Here is an 8855-nt window from a genome sequence, read left to right on the forward strand (position 1 = left end):
TGGCAAAGGGGCAGTCCTTCAAACACCATTAAATACTACAGTAACACTTTTAAAGGAAAACAACAAATGTCCAGAAACCAATCCTGAAGTCACAGAAGTTTACAATCTAAATGACAGAGAATTCAAAACAGTTGGTATAAAGAAACTTAGCAAGTTACAGGAAATTCAGAAAGATGCTTCAACGAGCTCAGGAATAAAATTAATGAGCAGAAGGAATACTTGACTAAAGAAATTGAAACTCTAAAAAAAAAAAAAAAAACAGAAATTCTGGATATGAAGAACACAATTATGTGATTAAAAATAATCTAGAATCCTTAAAAAAATAGAGCTGAAGTTATAGAGGACAGAATTAGCAATTTATAGCATGTAAATATAGAAATGCTTCAGGTGGAGGAGGAGAGAGAACTAAGATTTTTAAAAAATGAAGAAATTCTTTGAGAAATATCCAACTCAATTAGGAAAAGAAACATAAGGATTATAGGTATCCCAGAAGGAGAAGAGAGGCAGAGAGGAGCAGAGAGCTTGTCCAAAGAAATAACAGCTGAGAACTTCCCAAACCTGGGGAAAGAACTTGACTTACTAGTACAGGAAATCAAGAGAACTGCTAATTATTACATCAATGCAAAAAGACCTTCTTCAAAGCAGAGTAAAACTGGCAAAAGTCAATAACAAAGAAAAAATATTAAGGACAGCAAGGAAGAAGAAAATAATCTACAAAGGAACCCCTATCAGGCATTCAGTGGCTTTCTCAGCAGAAACTTTACAGGCTAGGAGAGAATGGAATGATATATTCAAAATACTGAAAGACAAAAACCTACAGACAAGAATACTCCATCCAGTGAAATTATCCTTCAGATATGATGGAGAAATAAAAACTTTCCCAGATAAACAAAACCTGAGGGAGCTCATCACCACTAGACCTCCCTTACAAGAAATGATGAAGGAAGCCCTTATATCTGAAACAAAAAGGGAAAGGGAAACGTTTACAAAGATTTCAGCAAGGAGATAAACAGACAGACAAAATCAGAAAACTGCAGCTCTCTATCAGAACAGGTTAGCAAACACTCAGTTATAACATAAAAGATAAAGGGAAAGAAAGCATCAAAAATAACTATAAATACTTCAATCTAGTCACAAAGTCACAACACATAACAGAATAATTTGTGACAACTATAACTCAGAAGGGGAAGAGGAGAGGGATGGTACATGCTTAGGCTAATGGAGATAAGAGGCTATCAAAAATGGACTATCTCATCCATGAGATCTTTTATACAAACCTCATGGTAGCCACCAAACAAAAAATCAGTGCAGAGCCACACTTCATTAATAAAGAGAAAATTGAGAAAATCATCACAGAAAACCACCAAACTGGAATGGCAGTCAGAAATTCAAGGGAAGAGAAACAATGGAAATATAGAACAACCAGAAAACAAGAAATAAAATGGCAGTTAACCCTCATATATCAATAATCACCATAAATGTAAATGGATTGAATTCTCCAAACAAAACACTCAAGAGTAGCTGGATGCATTAAAAAACAAGGCCAAACAATATGCTGCCTCCAAGAAACACATCTCAGCTCTAAAGACAAACATAGGCTCAGAGTGAAGGGATGGAAGACAATACTCCAAGCAAAAGGCAAACAAAAGGAAGAAGGTGTTCTCATACTTATATCAGACAAAGCAGACTTCAAGATAAAAAAGACAATGAGAGACAAAGAGGGGCAGTACATAATGATAAAAGGGACACTCCACCAAGAGGACATAACACTTATGAATATATATGCACTTAGTACCAAAATATATAAAGCAACTATTAACAGACCTAAAGGGAGAAGCTAACAGCAACACAATAATAATAAAAAGTTAACTCAATACAATAGTAAGGGAACTCAACATCCCACTTACATTAATGAATATATCATCCAGACAGAAAGTCAACAAGCAAATACCGGATTTAAATGAAACACTAGATCACATGGACTTAATAGATATATATAGAACATTCTATCCAAAAACAGCAGAATACACATTCTTCTCAAGTGTACATGAAACATTCTCAAAGAAAGACGATATGTTGGGAAACAAGGCAAGCCTCAATAAACTTAAGAAGATTAAAATCGTATCAAACATCTTGTCCAACCACAATGCTATGAAACTAGAAATAAACTACAAGAAAAAAGCTGAGAAAGACACAAATATGTGGAGACTAAACAACAAGCTACTGAACAACAAATGGATCACTGAATAAATTAAAGGAGAAATCAAAAAATATCTGGAGACAAATGAAAATGGAAATACAACATACCAACTCTTATGAGATGCAGGAAAAGCATTTCTAGGAGGGAAATTTATGGCAATACAGGTCCACATCAACAAAAGAAAAATATCAAATAAGTAATCCTAAACTACACCAACAGAACTAGAAAAAGAAGAAAGGTCAAAGTCAGCATAAGGAGGGATATAATAAAAATTAGGGCAGAAATAAATGAAATAGAGACCAAAAAAATAGTAGAAAGGATCAATGAAACTAAGAGCAGTTTCTTTGAGAAAATAAACAAATTTGACAAAATTGACAAACCCTTAGCCAGACTTACTGAGAAAAAAAGAGAGAAGCCTCAAATAAATAAAATTAGAAATGAAAGGGGAGAAATTACAATGGATACCATAGAGATTATAAGAGAATACTATGAAAAACTATATGTCAACACATTGGATAACCTAGAAGAAATGGACAAATTATTAGGCTCACACAATCTCCCAAAACTAAATCAAGAAGAAAGAGAGAATCTGAATAGATCAATCACAAGAGTAATCAAAAACCTCCCCAAAAAACAAAAGTCCAGGACCACATAGTTCCTTTGGACAATTCTACCAAACAATCAAAGAAGATTTAATACCTATCCCTCTCAAACTATTTCAAAAAATTGAAGATGGCTTCCTAACTCATCATATGAAGCCAATGTTACCCTGATACCAGAACCTAACATGGACAATAGAAAGAAGGAAAGATACAGGATAATATTGCTGATGAACATAGACACAAAAATCCTCAACAAAATATTGGCAAATCGAATACAGCAATACATTAAAAGGATCATACACCATGATCAAGTGGAATTTATACCAGGAACATGGGGATGGTTCAACAATTGCAAATCAATCAATGTTATATACCACATTAACAAAATGAGGAACGAAAAACACATGATCATCTCAATAGATGTAGAGAAAGCATTTGCAAGATCCAACATCCATTTATAATAAAAATTCTGAATACAGTGGGTGTAGAAGGAAAGTACTTTAACATAATAAAGGTCATTTCTGACAAACTCACAGGTAACACCATACTCAATGGTGAAAAACTGAAAGGCATCCCTCTGAGAACAGGAACAAAACAACACTGCCCACTCCCTCCACTCCTACTCAACATAGTATTGGAAGTTTCAGCCAGAGCAGTTAGGCAATAAAAAGAAATAAAATGTATCCAAATTGGAAAGGCAGAAGTGAAACTCTTGCTGTTTGCTGACAACATGAGCCTACATATAGAAAACCCTAAAGAATTCACCAGAAAACTATCAGAAATAATCAATAACTACAGCAAAGTTGCAGGGTCAAAATCAACTTGCAAAAATTAGTTGCATTTCTATACACTAATAACCAACTAGCAGAAAGAGAAGTTAAGAATACAATCCAATTTATAATCACAACAAAAAGAATAAAATATCTAGGAATAAATTTAACCAAGGAGGTGAAAGACCTATACACTGAAAACAGTAAGACATTATTGAAAGATATTGAAGCAGACATAAAGAAATGGAAAGATATTCCATGCTCATGGATTGGAAGAACAAATATAGTTAAAATGTCCACATTACCTAAAGCAATCTACAGACTCAGTGCAATCCCAATCAGAATCCCAATGACATTCTTCACAGAAACAGATGAAAGAATCCTAAAATTTATGTGGAACAGCAAAAGATACCAAGTAGCCAAAGCAATCTTGAGACAAAAGAACAAAGCTGGAGGCATCACAATTCCTGACTTCAAAATATACTACAAAGTTATAGGAATCAAAACAGCATGATACTGGCACAAAAACAGAAACACAGAGCAATGGAAGAGAATTGAAAGCCCAGAAATAAAACCACACATCTATGGACAGCTAAGTTTCACAAAAGGAGCCAAGAACATACAGTGGAGAAAGCAAAGTCTCTTCAATAAATGGTGTTGGGAAAACTGGCAGCCACGTGTAAAAGAATGAAAATAGACCATTATCTTATATCATACATAAAAATGAACTCAAAATGCATTAAAGACTTGAATGTAAGACCTGAAACCATAAAATTCCTAGAAGAAAATATAGGCAGTACACTCTTTGACATGGTCTTAGCAGCATCTTTTCAAGTGCCATGTCTACTCAGGCATGGGAAACTAATGAAGAAATAAACAAATGGGACTACCTCAGACTAAAAAGCTTCTGCAAGGGAAAGGAAACCATGAACAAAACAAAAAGACAACCCCTCAACTGGGAGAAAATATTTGCAAATCATCTATCTGACAAGAGGTTAAACTCCAAAACATATAAAGAACTCATAGAACTCAACAAAAAAACAAACAAATCAAAAAAAGGGCAGAGGATATGAACATTTTTCCAAAGAAGATATACAGATGGCCAACAAACACATAAAAAGATGTTCAATATCACTAATTATTAGGGAAATGAAATCAAAACTACACCGACATATCACCTTACACTAGTCAGAATGGCTATAATTAACAAGACTAAAAACAAATGTTGGAGAGGATGTGGAGAAAAGGGAACTCTCATACACTTCTAGTGGGAATGCAAACTGGTGCAGCCATTATGGAAAACAGTACGGAGCTTTCTCAAAAAATTAAAAATGTAAATACCATATGATCCAGCTATCCCACTGCTGGGTATTTATCCAAAGAACTTTAAATCAACAATATAAAGAGATTTATGCACTCCTATGTTCACTGCAGCATTAGTCACAATAAAACCAAGATGTGGAAGCAGCCAAAGTGCCATCAACTGATGAATGGATAAAGATACAGTATATATAAAATGGACTACTATTCAGCCATAAAACAGATAAAATTGTCCCACTTGGAACAATATGGATGAACCTTGAGGGTATGATGTTAAGAAAAATTAGCCAGTGAGACAAATACCACATGATTTCACTCTTATGTGGAAGATAAACACACGGATAAAGAGAACAAATTAGTGGTTTCCAGAGGGGAAGAGGGTAGGGAAGTGGGCAAAAGGGGTAAAGGGACACATATGTATGGTGATGGATAAAAATTAGACTATTGGTGGAGAACACGATGCAGCCTATACAGAAACTGATAAATAATAACGTACACCTGAAATTACACAATGTTATAAACTACGATGATCTCAATAAAATAATTGAAAAAAAAATAATGATCAATAATTGCTCTGGTTTGCTAGTGTTGAAACTGGATTAATTTAATAAAGCATCCAATTGAATCCATCTTTACAAATAACTATATTTTATCATCTTCATTATTTCAAGAAAGAAGTCCAAACTTCCTATTTCTCAATTATCTAAACTGCATCAGTAAAGGCTAGCCTTTGCTATATGTAAATAGACTCGAATATACAGTTTAAGGAATTTTGTTAAACAAGGGCTGATTATTTTTTAGATTTGAGGCAGCTTTTAGTTAAAAGCTAAAGACCATATCAGCAAAACTAAAGTAATATGGCATTACTTTCCTTCCCAAATGGATCTAATTTATAAATATATGACTTTCCTCAGAGCTCACAAACTTTTTAGAGAAAATGTGTACCAAAAATTCTCTCCAAAATAAAGGATAGCACATGATGATTTATCATATTTCCTCAGGCTACAATGTGTGTGTTTTACATGTTATATGATGTTCTTAACTTGAGTAAAATACATAAATTGATTTAGCACAGTATCTGAACTCCTCATATAACCTTATCAATTCACCACAAGTTATGTATTTTTACATAGTCTTATTTTATTTTTTTAAATGTAGGAATTTTAAAGTTAAGAATGCCAAAAGACAAAGTTATATATTCATTCAAACCATACTTTTTCCATGTTTCCACTCCACCCCAAAGTGCATTCAAGGAGTACCCATTTTGAGAATTGCACAGTACTAAGTGCTTAGAGGTTTTCAATAATTCCAAGAAAACATGTCCCTAACCTCACTAGTGTATGGTTTTAAATTGCTACCTTATGTATTAATTTAGTGCATTAAATTGTCACAAGAGGGATGCTTGATGCAATGTGGAATCTAGAGTTTAAAAGTTCCTCACTGACATACATAAAATCGCAAGCAATATTGGATAAACAAAGGAGATTTTGCGCACTTAATTAAATTGACAGTCAAAAGCTTTACATTTTATGAGGTTGTCATTATATCTTTTTTATTTTAAAAGATATTCTTCCAGCATTAAACTCCAGTATTCTTTAACACTACTTCATCCTTTCCAATAAGTGAAGGTTATAAAGAAATCTGAAGGATCTATTTATTGCTAAATATTCCACAAACACACTTTAGTTAGCAAAAAAAGAAAAAACTGTTATATTCATGCTTTGTATCCAAGACTGCTTACTTGAATCCTCTCTGCATTGAGAAGTGAATGGCACTTGTTATCTCTTAGTCTATAGTGGATGTTTAAATAGTAGGAGTTCATCAGTACCCAATTGTGTTAGCCTCTATCCACTCTCCTCTCCAGGTATAGCTGTCATCAGAAAGTGGGGGGTGGCGGGGAGAGGGGGAATAAAACTTTCAATGACATTTATCCTCTGAAAAGAAAAATATTAATAAGGAAAACTGCCCCTGCATATAGTATATATTCAGGAAATTGTTCAATGTCTTTACTTTGTGGTGGGCTTTCTCGCTGCCTTCAAGAAGATGAGAGACAGCAGTTGACTATGTGATATGATATCACAAGGAAGAGAGAGAAAAAAATAGAGGCTTTGGGTATTCCTATTCATTTCTAGAAACAAATAATTTTGAATATATACTAATTCAGTAGCCAAATCCTTCCAAAACTAAAGAGATAAAAGTAAAAAGAAAAAAATCTATCACCTTAATCAACTCAGTATTAAGAAACACCAAGGTTCCAAAATCACTCATCTTTTTTATAGGACCTGAAGTACATAAACATGTGAAAATATAATGAAAATTCCATCATCTCTCTGTTAAATCATATAGTTCATATAGAAGAATTTAGATTGACCTTTATTAGATAGAGCTTTTTAAAGTTTTAATAGAAAATAAAGAACAGAAGAGAATTATTCTGTAACCTCATTGTGAAGTTTAAGACCATGTAAGTCATATTAGTCATAATGAGAAATGATAAAAATGAAAAATATTTTTTCATGACTCCATGCTTCTAACACTATTATAGCACTCATTTTTGTCATATTGATTCATGCTAGGCTACAAATGTTCCAAGGTTAAATTTCCATTTATAATATTGGGATCTTAGGGAATGGAAAAGTAGAGAGTATGATCAAGTAGATGCCAGAATTTGAGGATCCAGGAGAGAGTTTAAAAATCTACAGTTTGTAGAGGATAAACAGGAAAAAACGAGATCAGTAATCAAATACGGTTTTAAACAAAACACGATTAGAAGAAGCTTACAGCTTCTTCCTTACAGGAATATAATCAAGGAGGACAATATTTGAAAAGAAGTCACTAAAAGTCAAAGTAGACAACTTCAACAGAATAAATAAACAAAAGGCATAATAAGGCCTCTGAAAGGGAACTGAAATCAAAGGAAAATTCTAGTTGACAACAGGGTCATTTTCCATGCTCCCTCTTTCCATCCTATGGAACTACCATTCTCAGCACCTTAGACAATGTCTCCATTCCAGCCAGCCAGAAAGGGAAAAGAACACGGAGGATTGTGCATAGTAGGTTAAAATGTCAGACATTACTTTCAGCCACATTCCACTAGCCAGAACTTAGTCACATGGTCACATCTAACTGCAAGGGAACCTGGCAAATGCTGTCTAGCTCTGTGCCCAAAACAAAGAAAATATAGGTTTTGGTAAATGAAGGGCAGCTTCTTCCATAGGGCTGTATTAGGAACAGCTAAGCCAGTCACACCTCTCCTCTATACATTACCAAACAGTCTGAATGTTTTTACTCTAAGATATAATTCAATAAATACCGTCTACGTATAAACCATTTGCCTAAGATGGAATAATGCTCTAAAGACATAAGAGCAGAGGGAGGAAATCCAAAAGTCACTAATGGGAAAAGAAAGAAACTAAAACTAGCTTTGCCCAGAAGAGAAATACTCTCAGTGGAGTTCAGCTCATTTTATCAGCAGGCAAGAAGTGAGGACAGTGAGTGGCTTGTGCGTGTTTCTCCCTCCCAACATTTCCTAAAGTTAAACCTGCCTATCAACACGTTCTTCTCACTTACGTAACTTCAGAAAAACACTTACTAATTGTATATGTGTGTGTATAATATACATCTCTCTATATAGTAACAAGTAATAAGAAATATATATACTAATAAGTAGATATAACTTGGGGAGGATGCCCTTATCTGAATCCTCCAAATAGCTTTGGAAATCTTCCTCCTTGTGAATCTAGGTGGAAGTTAAAACCAGTAGATGAAAATGCCTAAAACTCGATTTTCCAAACGCTTCGTATTTATGAAGTGGACACGTGATTCAGGGAATGGGAATCAGATCTTCCCATCCTGCACTGTGAATTGGGAACTAGTAACGCTAAAACATGGCTAAAGAGAATACTCTCTGCAGAAGCAGTCATTGCAATGTGACTAACTTCCCAGGCAGCATGGCAGTAGTGAGAA

This window comes from Equus przewalskii, chromosome 17, assembly GCF_037783145.1.
Source record: "Equus przewalskii isolate Varuska chromosome 17, EquPr2, whole genome shotgun sequence".
In the NCBI taxonomy this organism is placed as follows: domain Eukaryota; kingdom Metazoa; phylum Chordata; class Mammalia; order Perissodactyla; family Equidae; genus Equus; species Equus przewalskii.